The sequence below is a fragment of the Panthera leo genome, chromosome D2, assembly GCF_018350215.1.
Source record: "Panthera leo isolate Ple1 chromosome D2, P.leo_Ple1_pat1.1, whole genome shotgun sequence".
Classification (NCBI taxonomy): domain Eukaryota; kingdom Metazoa; phylum Chordata; class Mammalia; order Carnivora; family Felidae; genus Panthera; species Panthera leo.
In genome coordinates this window covers 2,920,720-2,939,395 of record NC_056689.1, presented here as the reverse complement: position 1 = coordinate 2,939,395, position 18,676 = coordinate 2,920,720, and the positions used below count along the sequence as shown (strand labels likewise).

Sequence of the window (18,676 nt, the reverse complement as noted above, 5' to 3'; positions counted from 1 at the left end):
CTCAGTATGTTAAGCTTCCTACTTTTGCTTCCAGCTCAGGTCATGATCTCACAGTTCATGAGTTTGAGCCCTATATCAGGCTCTGTGCTGACAGTGTGGGCCCTGCTTGGGATTCTCTCTCTTTCCCTCTCTCTCTGCCCCTCCCCCTGCTCATTCTGCTCTCTCTCTCAAAATAAATAAATAATTAAAAAAAATTTTTTTTAACGTTTATTTATTTTTGAGACAGAGAGACAGAGCATGAATGGGGGAGGGGCAGAGAGAGAGGGAGACACAGAATCGGAAGCAGGCTCCAGGCTCTGAGCCATCAGCCCAGAGCCCGACGCGGGGCTCGAACCCGCAGACCGCGAGATCGTGACCTGAGCTGAAGTCGGACGCTTAACCGACTGAGCCACCCAGGCGCCCCAATAAATAAATAAATTTAAAAAAAATTGATTCACATAAGCATTTTTTACGTTGCTATAGTCTTTCAAACTCTGTAATATTACATTCAGTCTAATATTTATAATATTTAATTTACTTTTAGAATTTGAGTCATATTAACCTTTGTGATATGTATCATGATGTGATGAATTAGTTGCACGGTTTTTTTATAGTTTGGAAGAGTTTTCCTACAATAGTTCACATAGTTCACTTTATGTTTAAATATTGGACAATATAATTATATAATCAGTTACTTTGAATTACGAATGGCTCTCATTAGAAGTTAGATGGCAAGAAAAGTCTTAAGTTAAATTTCAGCCAAAGTTAAACAATAAAAATTCTAAGTTATTGAAAATAATAGTTCTTATAAATGTATACCAAGGAAAATAAAAAGCCTAAGCCCACCTTGGGAGTCATTTTAAACCATTTTAAGTGATTTTTTAAAAAGGTTAAAATCTGTCCATTTAATTAATTAATTTATTTATTGTTATTTTTTTAATGTTTATCTATTTTTGAGAGAGACAGAGACAGAATGTGAGTGGGTTAGGTTGAGAGAGTGAGGGAGACACAGAATGGGAAGCGGGAAGCAGGCTCCAGGCTCTGAGCTGTCCGCACAGAGTCTGACACGGGGCTTGAACTCACAAGCTGCGAGATCACGACCTGAGCCAAAGTCGGACGCTCAGCCGACTGAGCCACCCAGGCGCCCTGAAATCTGTCAGTTTTAGATACAGTTCATAAAAGAAGAGAATTTACCTAGGTTTACATTATTTTAAAAAACAAATGAATAAAAAGCATATACAGACTCCCAGGACTTTATTCAGGTTGTTAACATTGTTATAAACTATGGTAAGCAACTATGCAAGCCCTCAAATGGTGAGGATTACTGGCTGATTTCTCTGCCTTATTCTTGATTACCACATAACTAATGAGACCCATATAATTAATGATCGCCACTGTAAATTTCAATGAGAACTATTTCAACTTGTTGTCTCAACTCTGTGATACTCATCCACCTCATGTACCATCTTGGAAAAAAAATTCTCAAAATATTAACACATTCAAATCCTATTCCAAGTAGACTGGGCGATGACCACTTAACAGAGTACTATTTTTATACAGAAATGATAAAAACTTTAATTCAGGAAACTAACTTTGAGGTAAAGGTAGTTTATTTAGTTTCACATTATTATTTAATTCAGTGTGAATCTTTTGGATGTCTCCCCTCTAGGAATTTGCCATCTTCCTATTAGGCAGACTGGGCTTGAACACATTAGACAATTGAAGGAAAATATAAGTACATGAAATCCAATACTAAAACACTGATAAAGATAAGTGATTAACATTTTTTTTCAAAGAGACTATTTAAGAAAAGTATACATAACACTCACCATGTCTCAATGATAAAAATCTAATTGCATGATAAAATCTAATTACAGGCTGCCTTCAGTGAACTCACAGTCTACATAACTCAAATGATCAAGAGTTGATTTTTCCTTTCTCCTCACCACTCAATGTGATTTATCTCTATCATAGTGCTCTTCTTACCATATTGAAATTAATATTCTACAAGCTCTATAAATAGAGTGCTACAGGAAAGGGGGGAGAGATGGTTAATTTTTTTTTCTAAGAAAATCAAATCAAACGATATTTACGATAGTTACAGTGGGCTTTAAGGACCAGAAGATACGTGTAGAGAAGAGAACAAATTCGCAGGCCAAGTGAAATGAATAATCAAAGGTACCTTGTTGTGAAAGACCATGCATACTGAGGTGAGGACGTATCCACGGTTTATCCACGGGTAGCAGCACAGGTTGGGATCCTATGAGGCTCAGGACAAGAGTGGGGACAGGTTGTGAATTCGAAGGCCTATGAGTGCCAGCTTTGTTTGGAAGTCAACAGCCAACCAATGGAAGATGAAAATCAGAAAGTGATTAGATACAGTAGTGTGGATATTAGATTTTAAATCCACCTCTGAGATTTCAATTAAATTGAGAGGAGAAAACTGTCAGCCCAGCAAAGACATGGTTTCAAGAATGAGGATAAATGGGGAAAGAGGAAAATAATGGGAAGGACAGACTTTGAAGTCCTAAACCTTAGGCTTGAGCCTCAGAGCTGCATTCATCAGTCCGGTAGGCTTGGGCAACCTGCCTACTTCTCTACGGCTCAGTTTGGCTTCTGGAGAGCGGGGCTGCTCACGTCACCCAAGAGGCTGCTGCCCAGCTGAAACGTGGTCACCAGCACACACGGTCATTCAGTGCTGACTCCAGCTAAACACTGAATAAAATGTTTAATGCAATTTCATCGCCTTCACACAAGCAGACTAATGGCATGAACTTGGCGATTCAGAATCCGAAGTTTTAGAGCAGAGGGGCAAGGTGGCTAGTGTGAAAGGTGCACACTCGTGAGCATGACACGGAGATGTCCCTGGATGTGTCAGCATGCATGCACTCAGACAGGCACGCTTGCACCAGTTTGCTCCCTTTACCCCCCCCCCCCCCCCCAACCTCATCTTAGAAAATGCAGGCGTGTGAGATTAGAGTCACTCGTTAGCGATGATGCAGAGGTCAGCCATGGCCCTTATTAAAGTTTCTATTCCAACTTAAGAAACCGCACCGAAGTTAAACCCCAAAGGCAGCCCCTCTAAATCAATGACGAAAGGCGATCACTTTTTCAATAAGAAAAATTCATGAGGAAAGTCGGACAGCAGCGGCACGTTGTCTCTCCACAGAAAAAAGAACCAAGGCTCGCATTCATACATGGCCACCGTGAGTGAGGAAGTCTAGACTCGTCCAGTCACTGTTTGTATTGAGAGCATGCATGAAAGCACAATAAAGTTAATGGGTGTTTGTTTGTTTGTTTTTACATTACATGACTTGGTAAAGGCATCTCAGCTGCTTAAAAATTCCGGGGCTCAAAGAGTAATTCTGTATTTTTATATCTACCAGGTTGAGTTCCTGCTTCCTCAGTAATGTTTCCAAAATATCTTTCTTCCCTTCTATTCACATTTATGGGCTTTTGTTGTTGTTGGTTTGTCTTTTCTAGGTTGCAGAGACAAGATTTCCACAATCTTAAAAGTAGAATTCTTGCCATATTACTATTTGTATTTCTTTACCTACATGTATATTAGATTTACATGGGTATAAAATAGCTCATGCCAAAGTATTTGACCTAATGGATGATAATACAAGCAATTCCACCAATACATATGGGAAATGTTGTATTATTCGTTTAAAACATCTAAATACAAAACAGTGTTTTTTAGATATGGTAATGGCAAAATTCCCAGAAGCGAAGAGTCTAAGTATTATGTAAAGTGTTCATAGAAACTGTTAGTCTCTAAACCAATCATTTGTCATTAACTCATGAGTGTTCATATACACTAGGAGACAATTTTTTTTGCTTCTAACTCCTTTCCTTATTAACTTATAAGACACAGAAAGCACATTCCATAAGCCAGCAATTAAGGGAGGAAGAAAATACTGAGAGGATAAATATATTTGGAAAATTTTGACATTTTTACCAGCATTCATCCATTTATTAAACAAAAACATTAAATAATAATGTCTATCCCAAAAGACAAACATCAAACACTACTTCCTTTTTTTAATGTTTATTTATTTTTGAGAGAGACAGAGAGAGCATGAGCCAGGCAGGGGCAGAGGGAGAGGGAGACACAGAATCCAAAGCAGGCTCCAGGCTCCGAGCTGTCAGCACAGAGCCTGACATGGGCTTGAACTCACAAACTGCAAAATCCTGACTGGAGCCGAAGTCAGCAGCTTAACTGACTGAGCTATCCAGGTGTCCCACAAATACTAGTTTCCGTGGGCACAGAGCAGACAGCAGTGAAGATATAATTTTGCCTTAGAGCTGTCCTTCTCTAAACAAACAGGCAGATAATAATACAATGGAGTATGTGTTAGAATACAAATAGCTACCAAGACCCTGGGCCTGGGAGGAAAGGTAAACACATTCTTCCTGGACGGGGTAGGGCAGTAGGCGAGCTTGCGTGGAATATGTGGTATTGGAGCATATTCTTGGAGGATGAGTGAGAGACCATAAGATGGACAAGAACATTTCTGGCACAGGTTGTAGGCCAGGCAAAACCACGAATGTATAAAGGACACAGTATGATCAGGAAACAGTGTATGTTTCACTGGACTTCAGGATCCTTGGGTGTGAGCCAGCTGGAAGAGTAGGCTGAGGCCAGATAGATGCAACAGAAAGCACAGTTATGAGGAAATTTCTCAAAACACTCGATTTATTTTGTCAACTGTTCCAAACCAGCTGCCATGTCGTGAGGCAGCCTGGTGCGAAATCCCAAGGGGCAAGGAATGGAGGCCCACCCTACACTGGTGAAGGAGCCTGGAAGCAGATTTTGTGCAGCTTCCAACAGTCACCTGTGTGAGCCTGGAAGCGGAGCTCAGCCCAGGACTTCACTTCACAACATCTTGACTGCAGCTCTGTTCAAAACCCTGAGCCAGAACCAGCCAGTGAGGCCACTCCCAGGATTCTTAGCCATGGGATATTGGAAGAATATGGGTGTGTGTCTTCAGGCTGCTAAATTTGGGGTAATTCATAGCTAATACACAGTTAAACTCAAATGCCTGGTCAAAACCAGTCATGAAACAGTCCATTCATGGTACTGAAAGGTGTGTGTGTGTGTGTGTGTGTGTGCACGTGCACCCATGTGTGTGCATGCGTGCACACACACATAGCTGGAGTCCTAGGGGAACAGCATGGGGAGATGGTGGTGGGGTCTAATACCAAAGATCTCAGGTACTTGGCCAGAGTAGTAGATTTCTCCTTTTTCAGCTATTGGAAGTCTCATCTAAACCATTAATCTTCATCATAGTCGTCATTGCCATCGTCATCATCGACCAGCTAAAGTTCTCCAGGTCTGTTAACATCATTGACTAACTTTAAAATCACTTATAGTGTTTGAAGCTTTGCTTATGACCTCAATTTCTCCAGAAAATCAAATACTGCAACAGGTATGTTAAGATACTACCCTTGATAGAATCTGATGATGGGATGGTCAGTGAGGAACATGCCAGGCGTTTCCCTCAAGTTTCTCCCATGAGGAAGAGGAGTTGCTCTGAACAGGTGAGGTGGGGTCTATACTCATGGTTTGCAAATAGTCCCAGAAGAGATGGTAATAGGGTATGACGGCAATGAAAAAACAAAATAAGTCATTACCTCGGGCTGCAGATTCATAACAGTGAACAGCAGAAGGAAAGGGGAAAGTCTGTTCTGCTAATCAGTTTTTATTAACAAAGGATTTTTAATAGACATTTCAGATATAAGAACCCACAAACTGTTGCTTCTCTTTTGAAAGAGGAGTCACTTCAGTGTCTAGATGTGTAGCTATGTCTCTGGAAACACCACACTCCTTGTTTTTGATGCTTTATTTTATCTATGTTTGGGAGTAGTCTCCAAACAATCCTGTTCATGGAAAGAAGTCAATGGGTGGTGATCTCCTGTATGCTTCCTTGTTGTGTGGCTTTTTTGATTGGGTTGGTAGAGTTCATGGCCACTAGAAACTTTCAGAGCATGAAATTCTCCTGATGGAACTCTTCAACTGGAAAAATCTTTAGCAGGGAACCCATTGTGTTCTATAATCCCCCTTCCCTACCACAGCCTCAGATTAAACTTTTGTAAACCTCATGAGTGACAAATCTTGAGTCCATAATGATCTTTCGCATTAACTTATTAATTGTGAAAGCTTTCTGTGGCAGGAGCCAGGGAGTGCCCATCTGGTAGGAAAGGGAGCACGGGGGATTGACAATACTTTTCAACGACGCGATCATCTGCATTTCTGTATTTTACAGACCCTGAACACATGAACGTCATTCTTCAAAGAAACTGGATTTCTGAAAAGGAACATTCTTTACACCCTGCCTAAAATTCTTTCATGACACTTAGATAAACAGTATGAGAGCCTGGAGAGGATCTCCACGGCCTCTTTAGGCTTTCTACCTATGGGGTAAAGCCACTTGGAAATGTAGCTTCACTGATTTTGTAAACTTTTTTGAGGGGGTGGGAAACGGAGAACCCACTAAATTTAAAGACTAGAAATTGCTTGTCCCTCACGTGTTAAGTGCATAAAGGTAATTCTTCAGTCATTTTACAGGAAAAGAGGGGTATTGTTGAAAATTTATATGAAAGTCAAGGTAACATTTAATTATATCTATATTTCAGAGCTGATAATTTAAAATGTCTCCAATAACTTTTATTCCCAAATTACTTGCCGCTGTGAGGGAAATAACAATATATAATTTTAAAGCGTGATTCATAGTGTTTTTTTAGCTTTATTACATTCATCTGCATACATTGAACTGAAATTGTAGACTACTTTCTTCATTTAGATCAAGCTCACAGAAAATGCCACTTGTAAAGGAATATATTTCTAATTATTACCCGTGCATCCTCTTACGAATCCAAATAAATATAATCACTCTGTGTGTTTGTGTGTGTCTGTGTGTGTGGGTGTATATGTACATACCTACAGGTGAAGACAATATGTACATATGTGAAGTAAAAAGCAATGAAAAATTCAATCTTTCTGTGAAACTCATCGCTGCTTTTTAACAGCATGCACTTGTTTCCAGCAGGATTTTAATTCTAGTAAAATTCAGAGAATCAAATTATTTCCTATGGCTTAAACTCTGAAAATCAAAATAACTTCTCTGGCATTTAAGTTTTGATTTCCTCTCAAGTCAGGTGCTTTGTAGATGAAATCTAATTGGGTTAAACAGTCGATTTATTCTCTGATTAACCTTTTTGGAGTCAGCTCATGCATAGAAAATAGCTCACAGATAAGAAATGGTTAAAGTTTCCGATTTCAGCGACATAAGATGTCGAAATATACGTTCCATAATTTGTAAGCTATGTCATACGCCTACGCTACTTTTAAAATTAAAACAGAATAATTCCAAATGTCTCTGATGAAGAACTCAATAAGCTCACCAATCAGGCAAGAGCTCCAATGTCAGGTACAGCACCAGCAAAATGAAACTGGTCTACTAAAGATTGAATGAGATAATGATGCCACACACTTAACATAAACATAGACACAAAGTAAGTACTCAAGTGAATGAAAGCTATTCTTACTATGACATTGCTACTTATTTCTTATAATTCAGGAAGAATTATAATCTTGACAGTTGAGGTTCTCTTGTTTCTTTCCTGATAGTTATACCTTGCTTCATATGAGTAAATGAGCTATGCACAGGAAATATGCAATTCAAATTCTAGAAGATTTCCACTTTGGAACACTGTATTTTAGTTCATTCTATTTTGAAAAACAAATGATCACATCCTAACTAGGTAGCATTTTCTGAGATCGGGCTTCTTAATCTATTGAGTACAAACAAACTCTTTTTTGAGCCTATCCAATTAAAATAGTAGTGGGAGGGAAATGAAAGAAAACAGTAGTGGGAACTTCAGAGAGGTGTTGGCCTACTGATTCTCCAACTTGGTTTCTGAAGGAAAAATAAGCTCTGAGAGTGTTTTACTTTTCCAGTCACTTAACGTTAAGTGAAATCTGTCTTTATACCACTCACCTTTTTATAGAAAAACTATTTACAGATGGGTTGAGGACAATTGAATATATTGGAGATCAAGAATTTCCCAGATTAAATGCTTGGAGGGCTCAAGTCTACCAGAACAGGAGGTAATGCTAAGATCATTACTGGGGGCAATTCTCACACTTCAGTGATTGTCAGCCATCTCTACATTTTTTTCTAATTTTTTAATATTTATTTATTTTTGAAAGAGAGACAGAGAGAGAGACAGAGAGAGAGAGACAGAGAGAGAGAGAAAGCGTGAATATGAATAGGGAGGGACAGAGAGAAAGGGAGACACAGAATCTGAAGTGGGCTCCAGGCTCTAAGCTGTCAGTACAAAGACTGACGCGGGGCTCGAACCCATGAACATTGAGTCAAAATTGGATTCTTAACCAAATGAGCGTCCCAGGTGCCCAGCCAGACTCTACTATTTATGGGATAAAATGTCTATGGCTATGAGAGATTGAAAAAGAGAGGCAAGAAAATAGATTTGTCCTCTGAGAAACATATTGAAGAGTGTGAATTTAGATTCAGTGAGGCCTGGGCTTGAGTACAGGACTTCCCTTTGTGAATTACATAAACCTACCTATTCTGAGATGTCTCACTTATAAAATTGGGGATGCTTGTAACAGTTCAAGGGTTAAAATGAAATTACAGGCATACATATTTTAGCACATAATAAACTCTCAATAAAAATTAAGTTTTGTGCTAATATTATTATGATATCTTTTCAGACTACAAATAAAAAGTGATCTGAATAGAAAATGAAAACAATAGTCAGTTTTAAAAGGGTTTATTCTGCTTAAAAGAATATATGGAGCAATCAAATAAATGTCAGGGTGTTATAGAAGGATGTCAAATACTAAGTGCTAAGTGTAAAATTCAACATGGCCAATATCAAAAGTGAATGGGACAAAATAATATTCAATTTTTCACTCAAGTTTTAAGAAAATATCTTGATGTTTACAAGACCTGTGGAATAAATGAGCCAATACTTTAAATGAATCCCCTCCAAAAAAATTAACACACTTCGTATGAGAGTTAAGCACTATGTACATATATATATATACACACACACACACACATACTATACACACATATTTTAAACCTTCTATGGTTGTCAGAGAAAAAGTAAGAAGCAAAATGGTATTGGAAGCTGAAAGCTAAAACTTTTCCCTTACTCACTCCTGACCTAACAGAGATTATTACTGGTAAATAACTATTGTAGCACTTTAATTTTGACACTAAATTTCTACTTTAAATTCTACTTCAGCACCATCATTTCTTATGATTTTATTTTGTTTTTTTTTAAATTACGTGTTTCATATATTATTTATTTTTGAGAAAGACAGAGAGAGTGCGACCAGGGCAGGGACAGAGAGAGAGGGAGAATCTCAAGCTCTCGTGGGGCTCCAACTCATGAACCATGAGACGGTGACCCCAGCTGAAATAGAGTCAGATGATTAACCCACTGAGCCACCCAGGTGCCACATTTTGTTTTGATTTTTATTTGTGTAACTATCCCAAGTACATTTAGCTAGTTACACACAATGGTGCCATTGTGAACTGTCATGATGATGTTTTTCTCTGGTGAGTGTGTCTTTCCTGTCAAGCGGTTTTCTTGTAGGATGCAGAGTGAACTGTTGTTGACCAGGTCTTTCCAGATATAATATTGTTTTTTATTTAATCGTAGTTAATCCATAAGGAGAGACTTACACATTCCTGTAAGTTTTGAAAATACATAGTTTTGGCTTCAAAATGACATCACACCAAATAATCTGCTTTAAAACTTTTCTTTTTAATGTTTACTTTTGAGAGAGAGAGAGACAGAGACAGAGAGACAGAGCACGGGTAGGGGAGGGGCAGAAAGAGGGAGACACAGAATCTGAAGCTCCAGGCTCTGAGCTGTCAGCACAGAGCCCAATGTGGGGCTGGAACTCAGGAACTGCAAGATCATGACCTGAGCTGAAGTCAAATGCTTAACCAGCTGAGCCACTCAAATGTCCCAAAACTTTTTTTGTTCACATAACGTGACTTCTTGAAGTTTATATATATAGTCTTGATGACTATACCTTTGTAATACAGCTTGAAGTCCAGAATTGTAATGCCTCCAGATTTGGTTTTCCTTTGCAACATTACTTTGTCTCTTCAGGGTCTTTTCTGGTTCCCTACAAATTCTAGAATTACTTGTTCTAGCTCTGTGAAGAATGTCGGTGTTATTTTTGTCGGGATTGCATTGAATGTGTAAGTCACTTTGGGTAGTATCAACATTTTAACAATATTTGTTCTTGCAATCCATGATCATGGAATAGTTTTCCATTTCTTTGTGTCTTCTATAATTTCCTTCATAAACTTACTATAGTTTGCAGGTACAGTTCTTTTGCCTCTTCGGTTAGGTTTATTCCTAGGTATTTTATGGTTTTGGTGCAATTGTAAATGGGATTGATTCCTTGGTTTCTCTTTCTGCTGCTTCATTATCGGTGTATAGAAATGCAATCAATTTCTGTGCATTGATTTAATACCCTGTGACTTTGCTGAGAATGAAATTTACTTTAACCAATTATGTTATATTAGACATTTACATTGTTTCTAATTTTCCACTATATAGAATGCTATGGATATGGAAATATGCATATGTATATTATATGTATAATATATTTATATATATTATATATATATCTGCACACTTTTGATTTTCTCTAGAAATCTTTACACTTATTTATGCTCATTCCATTTATAATTTCTCATGATTTATTAAAAAATGAAGGAAGGAAGGAAGAGAGGAAGGGAGGGAGGGAGGGAAGAAGGAAGGAAAATTTAGTTCTTACATAGAAATTCTTTTCCATTTATTTGTCACTTCTTATTCCACACCACACTTAGATACAATTTAGGCCACTTGCTAACTTCTCTATTGAGTGGCATTTTGCACCTCTCCTTCTTATCTTTGGCAGAGAGACTCCTAAATCAATACTTATCTAGAAAGAAAGCCTTAATATGGGAAGAGTGATGTTTAAAAGTCATGAAGCAATCAAGAGGAAAAACAGGTCCATGTTAATCCGGAATCATCACCCTTTCATTCAATCCAGTCACAGCCACCTACAGAAAGGAAAAGCCATCCAAATAGAGAATTAAAGAGAAACAGAGTTTACATTCATTTGGCTAGAAATCACACCCACACAGATTGATTTCACAGGCTGGAAGAAAAATTAATAAGTCTGAGAACTAGGGAGGAAGAGAATATTTGAAGGGCTGGGATAAAGTAATATATAAATGAGTTTCCTGAAACAGTTAAAACATCACTCATAGATCCAGTGACATGGAACCACCCAAGGAAAATTAGAGAAGACTGTTTGGCACTTTTGACAGGATGTTTCGTTAGGTTCTATCATTTGTGTTGAATCTGGTCAGTGCGATATAGATTCTGTGTTTAGGACGATTTTAAGGGAATGTGTTCCTGAGCAGAAACAAAAGCTATGATTTATTTGCTGCATCTGCCAGAGGAAAGGGAGTGAGATCAGATATTTGTCATCCATGGGGTACTGCAAACATCTTCAAATGTGATGCTGGCCAGAACCTGGTTTAAATCACCTCTAGGTCATTCAAAAGCTGTATAATTTTGGTCCATTACCCCTCTAATTCTTTATTCTCAATTCTATCACTTATAAAATGAAGATAATAATGGCTACTGTGAGTAGCTACAGGGAATTCAGAAATCACAGACAAATAAATGTTTTAACACGGTGCCTGGCACAGAACAGCAGACATTTCCCTAGTACCTTCTATTATTATTTCTTCCACAACACTGAGCCACCTTTTCTCTTGCATCGAGAGTAGTCATCGTTCAACTGCAACGAGTGTCATGTGTGTATAACTCTTACTGAAGTTACCTTTGATAATTTTGGTGATTTTCCCACACCCTCAGGAAAGGGCTCCTTGATTAATAAGCTAAACAGGAAATTCCTTTCCCCATTTATGAAAGAAAATCAATAGTAATCAAGTGACTGTGTTCATGAAAGTAATATCCTCTTCTTCGGAAGTGAGGAAGGGTATGCTTGCCTGCAATTTGTTTCTATTCTTAGGATAAAGATCTAATATCTAAACTGGTAGTAGCATTTTGACAAAGCATTAAAAAAAAGCTTCAGACAATATAATAGTCATATGATATTTCAGAATCTGTTTCAATACTGTTGCTACCTTTAAAATGTGAGGGGTTTTGTAATGTCATTTGACAGTTTTGAAACACGGGTCACCTGTAAAAGAAAAAAAAAGTACCGTATTTGTTCTTCAAATCATGATTTCCTATGTCACAGAAGGAAAAATCTGCCACCTTTTTGAATAAAAGTCATCAAGGTGTATGACCTGGTGGCCCTGTAAATTTCATGATGAGGGCCCTATTTTAAGTGAATGTAACCTGCAGTTACAAGAGTTGTGAAGAACACGTCTGCATGTGTTCCGTGTGGTTGGTGAGTGACCTTTACTGCATTATGGTGATAACGGGAACTGCCGTCCTATCTCACCTGTGAAACTGGAGCTCAGCAGTTCTAACATCTCTAACTTGTGGTCAAGAGCAGAGCAGGTAGAGGGTGACAGGGACAGGATGAGAACAGGTTGGCCTTAGAAACAGAAATGGCTGCATATACTTCTCATCCTCCCATAATTTTATCCAGCATACCTATACTGAATGTAAGGGGCTATATATATACTGAATATATATATATATATATATATATATATATATATATATATATATATTCATATTCTTAATGTATCCTAATAATACTGGTAAATTAGACACTATGTAGTTGAAGAGAAATGAATAACATGGATATATAAAAATCAGCTTTGCCTTAATGAATATTTTGTACATATTTTTATTTTTATTTAAATTTTTAATGCTTATTTATTTTTGAGAGAGAGACAGACAGACAGAGTGTGAGCAGGGGAGGGGCAGAGAAAGAGGGAGACACAGAATCCAAAGCAGTCTCCAGGCTCCAAGTTGTCAGCACAGAGCCCGACGTGGGGCTCAAACTCACAAACCGTGAGATCATGACCTGAGCCAAAGTCAGACACTTAACCAACTGAGCCACACAGGCGACCCTGAATGTTTACTTTCATAGGTTATTTCTAATTATTCGTTCAACTAACATTTAGTGAAGTCCTCAAATTGTTCCATCTTGGTTTAGAGAGGAAAATTTCCATCTTGGTTTAGAGAGGAAAATAAGACACTGAATCTTCTTCTGTGTGAAGCAATTTTCATCTTTATTCTTGTTTGTTATGCCTATATAATTTTTCATCTAAACTTTAATTATACTATGCGTGGACATTCTGATTTGTTCCAAACTCACTATCATCTTTCCTTTCTGTTTTATGGCACTGAGATTACTCTTTTCCCATGGAGCCTGTATTCTGTGGCAGAGATAGAAGTCAAACCAGAAAATAAGTAAAAATCCATGAAGTAATCATTCCTATAAGGGAAATAAGGACACTGTGACAGATAGCATCTAGAAGGCTACTTTATATGATAGTCCCTCCTTTTACTCAAAGTGGGTATGCATGGAAGCATATAATACGATGCATCTTTTTAAGAACAATCTTTTGAAGACTGGATATCAGGAAGTGTTGGGTGGAAACAAGGAAGGCCGGAGATGATGGAAGAATGGAGTAGGAAACAAGTTAGTACTAGGTACCAAACAACAAGGAAATTTTTCTGGGATTAAACTGGATGTGGGATTAATGGAAAGAGGAGGGATATAATAATGGTTTGTAGATTTAGGGCTTCAAATCTCAGGTGGATAACTGTGTCATTTTTTTTTAAGACAGGAATGACTATATCAAGTAATTCTGTGATGTACATTCTTAGTCATAAATATCAGTGTAGCAATGATCATTTTCTTTAGACAAATTCATAGAAGTAGAGTTTATTAATACTATTTCTATATTCATTATACACATCCCCTGAATAAACATTCATGCCAACTTAAATCCATACTAACTACCAGGGATAATATTGGTTTCATTGGACCATAAGTCTGTTCTAAACCATTTAAATATTACATATTTTAATCACAGCATAGGTGATTGTTAATTGTATGGCCACTTGACTGGGCTAAGGGATTCCCAGACAGTTGGTAAAACATTTTTCGCTGAGTGTATCTGTAAGGGTGTTTCTGGAACAGATTAGCATTTCCATCAGTCGACTGAGTAAAGTCTATGGAAATCAGTGCTAGGTGGGCATCATCCAGTTCTGGCCCCTTAATTTTTAGGCCTTTGGAGTCAAACTCAATTATATCACTGACTTTCTTGGTTCCTCAGCTTTCAAACAGGAGTTGATGGGACCCTTTGGCCTCCATAACACTTTGAGTCAATTATTTAAACAAATTTCCTCTTTTACCTATCTATCCATCCGACCATCCTGTTGCTTATTTCTCTGAAGAACTCTAATACAGCCCCCTTTACAAAAATGTGTACATTTTAGAGTACAAATCAGTAAGTTAACACACCATGTACATACTCATGAAGGCATCACACAGGTAATGTGTAGAGGGAGGTGTAGAGTCATTAGAATTTAGATTGTGTTGATATCTTGCAGAAATATGTGATAGGTAGAGCTGATCTCCATAGAGACAACACCTTAGATGGATAGGAGAGGATAATATAAAATTTTGTAATTATTGTCATTTTCCCTCATTCCTTAGTTTTTACTCATCATCCCTAGGGAGCATGCAGGTATTTGAGGTCTGAATCTTAGGGAACGAAAAATCAGAGGATATGTATGAGACCTTAGAAAAAGAAAGCAGACAATCTTGCTAAGAGCATAGAACTGAGCTCATGATGTTCTCTGTATCTGCTTCTTTGAAGCAATTCTAAAAGGGTTTCACGTGTTTATAATAAGAAATATGGAGCCCTGTGGCTTTACTTGGTATGCTCCTAACTGCCGATCTCTGTAGGTGATGAATGGAAATGGACCTTGAGCTATCTACTTAAGCTATTGACCTAAGAGCTATTTCAAGTGGCAGGCGAACCTGGTCAGCCCCAAAGCAGGAGAGAACTTGTTAAGTAAGACAGGTGATTAAATTTGTTGCAAGCAAACTCCAGGGAGAGTAGCCTCCTCCAGGATAAATAGATAGTGCATTAGACAGCAATATCTTAGAACTATAGATCCCAGTGTTCTTGCCCATGCCCTTATTGGCTTAAGGAAGAAGGAGGGTTTAAATATATCACATCCTGGTGTAGCTTCTACTGGAAGTGAATCCCTGACTACAGTTTGAAAAAATAGAGAGACCAAGACCCCATCCTCAGAAGTTACATAAATAAAAGATGGAGATTGAAGGAATGAGTGAATGAACAAATGAATGAACGAGTAAATGACTGAATTACTGAATGGATGGTCTGAAAGCAGTAAAGAAGGGGCAGGGTATAGATTTATGATCACTGAAGAAATCTAGCCTATCTTACTCCTTTATTTAGGGCTTTATTTCAAAGTAATGCAAGATTATTTTGTTAATGCCCAAATCTGTTTGAGACAAAATTCTAATTCTGATTTCATGAAAAATTTTGGCTATTTCATTTCACCAAATATACATTACTACCTAAGTCTGCCAGATACAATGCTCAGGGATGACCATACAGCAAATGTAATAAACACATTTGCTCTACCTGCAAGGAATTCGCAGTCTCAAAAAAAGAAAGAAACACATAAACACATAATTTTGAGAAAGTAAAGAGGTGACACATATCAACTCAGCCCAGTCCACCAGCTTGAGAATGTCTTTTTGGAGGACAGTATCTAACATAAACCTTAAACGTAGGTAATGAGTTAGATAAGTAAATGTTAGGAACTATTAGGCTCCAGGCAAAGGGGCAAACATGAGTAAATGTAGGCAATCATAAAACACGTAGATGTTCTATATTATTCTAACATAAACATCAGGTTGGGGAGAGCTGGAAAATAAGGCCAAGGAAGCAGGTCGGGACCATGATACAAAGGACATGCTGTATGTCATACGTAAAATCACAATGGAGCCACAGACATGCTTAATAGCAGGGTAATAAGGCCGATTTCATATTGTAGATAAATCACTCTGGTAACAATGCAGACAGTGGACTCAGGGGTACAAGATCTAAAACAAACAGACGTGGCTTCTATTTGCTATTTGCTATTTGATTTGCACCCAGTGAAGCAGACAAGCCCAGGTTAGAATAAGGCACATAGGCTGAGTCTAACAGAGTAGTTTCCATTGATATTTTATAATATATAACTTAGTAAATGCCACGAATATCACTTCTGTAAATATGTACAACGTGAAGAAAGTTTCAGTTTCAACGCTGAAAAGAGCATGCAATGAGTCTCTAACTACAGAAAAATAGATTCTTGCCCTCATGGCTATATTTCAACCAGATTTATAGCCTTTTCCCCCCACTTATGTGATTAACTAGAATAAAGTTTATGTGTGAGAGAGACTCACAGACAGGGGAACAGAATCTGTGATGTGTCATCTTCATTCTTGGAGTGGAAATTCCTTGGACAAGGGAGTGTCTTGGGAAAGAAGTTGTATGTGTATCAACAAGATCTGTTTATCACGTGCCAGCCTCTAAAATCTTCAGAGAATGAATTAAAACTGTAAAGATTAACTTTTTATTGCAAATAAATTAAAACATGTAAAATGAAGGCAATGATTAAGATATGATATAGCAATGTCATTAGCTTTGGAATACAAGTAGTTTGGTAATATTTCAGAGAAATGATTGTCTACCTAATTAATTTTATTAGGATAATAAAATAATGGTGATAGTATATCTTTTCCATTTTTAATATTTAACTGGAGTAAGGAAGCGCCTGTATTTATTTACTTTTATTAAAAAAATAATGTTTATCTATTTTTGAGAGAGAGACAGAGACAGAGAGAGTGCGAGTGGGGAAGGGGCAGAGAGAGAGGGAGACACAGAATCTGAAGCAGACTCCAGGCTCTGAGCTGAGCACAGAGCCTGCTGTGGGGCTCGAACCCACGAACTGTGACATCATGACCTGAGCTGAAGTCTGATGCTTAACCAACTAAGCCACCCAGGCGCCCCAGGGGGAGCCTGTACTTAAAAGAAATACAGTTCTAAAATATTTTGAGAGAGGTTTCAGTTGTAAAAGTAATTTTCTTTTCCATATTAATACACGTGCCGGTCATTCTTACCACCTCTACTTTCTGACATCCAGCTTGCTCTGTGAACTTTGCTGCTGTTCGTTTTAATGTCACTCTTGTTTTCCTTTGTCCATAACAAGTATTTTATGTGGGCGTCCAGATGGTCTCTCAGCTCCCACTGCACTCGTTCTCAACTAGGGCTTCCCGCTAGGCTCCTACCTAAACCGGGGCAAACACCTCCTTCCGCAGGCACAACCTCACAATGGCAGAGGCCACAACGAGGCGTGTGTGCAGTGTGCGCATGCGCCCGTGGGACGTCACCTTCAGTCCTTGAAGTGAAGCCTTGCGACTCTTCCCCCAGGCCCTGAGCGGTAAGAAATGTAGCCATCGCTGAAGACACGGAACCCAACGTCTGAAGCAAACGTGTGTTTTCGCCATTTCCCAGGAGGAGTTGTCCGCTTCTGCCTCATGAGCGGGGCATCATGTTGGGATGGGCCCAGTTTGGGGAAGACGAGGAGGACGTGGCTGTGGATTTTTGCCTTAGATTGCACAATCACTGACCGACTTCTTTCATTGCAAAGGGAGGGAAAAAGGTAAACGACGTATCATATGTAAGCTACCCTTCCCTCCAACTAGAAATTGTTTCCTTGATCTCTGAAAGAAGGTCTTGGCAAATCAATTCCTCATAGGGTCTGAAATTTAATCACACGTTGTAGTAACAGCTTATTTACATAATTGTTTGTCTATGTAAATAACGAACGTTGTGCTTGGTTCCAACAGTCTGCACTTGTTCTTGGACGGATTGAGGACAACGGGAAATGAACCCAGTCCAGGCGTTATTATATATTAGTAACTAAATATGCATTTCCTCTAAACTGTGCAGCGTTTAATCTCTTTCACCTTGTTTTACTTTCTGCATAGTGGATATAAGGAAAATATTAATAATAATTATGATACAAAATAACAGTGCCTACCATTTATTGTTGTGCGGATTAAATGAGAAAAGAGACCTTAGTGTGTGCTTTGGCGGCGGAAATGCTCAAGGAGTCTTAGCAATTACTAACAATCCCTAAATGTGAATCGCATCTTGCATAAAGTAGGGATTCACAAAGATATTGGCCTGATCCCATCAAACAAAAGTCTGAGTGATCCTTTTTCCTCTGATTGTACTAATTCCAATCGATGCTGTCTGCCCCCATCGAGGGGAGGATCATGAGATGATTCTTTATAAAACCGGTAACCAAAACATCAGTTATCTAGTGACAAGAGCTTGCCTCTACGGGTTACAAACACTGACAAATCAATAAATAGCACTGGAAAAGTATTGTGATAGATGCTGCTAGTTTCAAACTTAATCATGTTTAGTTTAGTCTCATTCAATAACAGTGATGATTTGATTCTCACTGTTAGTTGCATTTCTTAGTGAAACAATCCTAACACTATAGTGCCCGTCATTCAGAGCTTTCCAATAGCAGTATTAGCAGGTTCATTATCTCTGGGCTGTTGTGGAAAAGAGCAGCCTTGTGTCGGAAAGATTTTGAATTATACTTTCCTTCTAGC

General features: G+C 38.3%; 1 protein-coding gene across 3 annotated transcripts in view; it reads right to left on the bottom strand.

The window, feature by feature from the left end:
• Positions 1–17,366, bottom strand: part of PCDH15 (protocadherin related 15) — an 836,749-nt gene extending 819,383 nt beyond the window's left edge. For 2 of the 3 annotated variants that reach the window (XM_042907891.1, XM_042907887.1), the window contains exon 1: positions 17,168–17,366. The gene's annotated coding sequence lies outside the window, so the exon portion shown is untranslated. The remainder of the gene's footprint in view (positions 1–17,167) is intronic. The other variant, XM_042907888.1, reaches the window with a different exon arrangement.
• Positions 17,367–18,676: the final 1,310 nt, after the last annotated feature.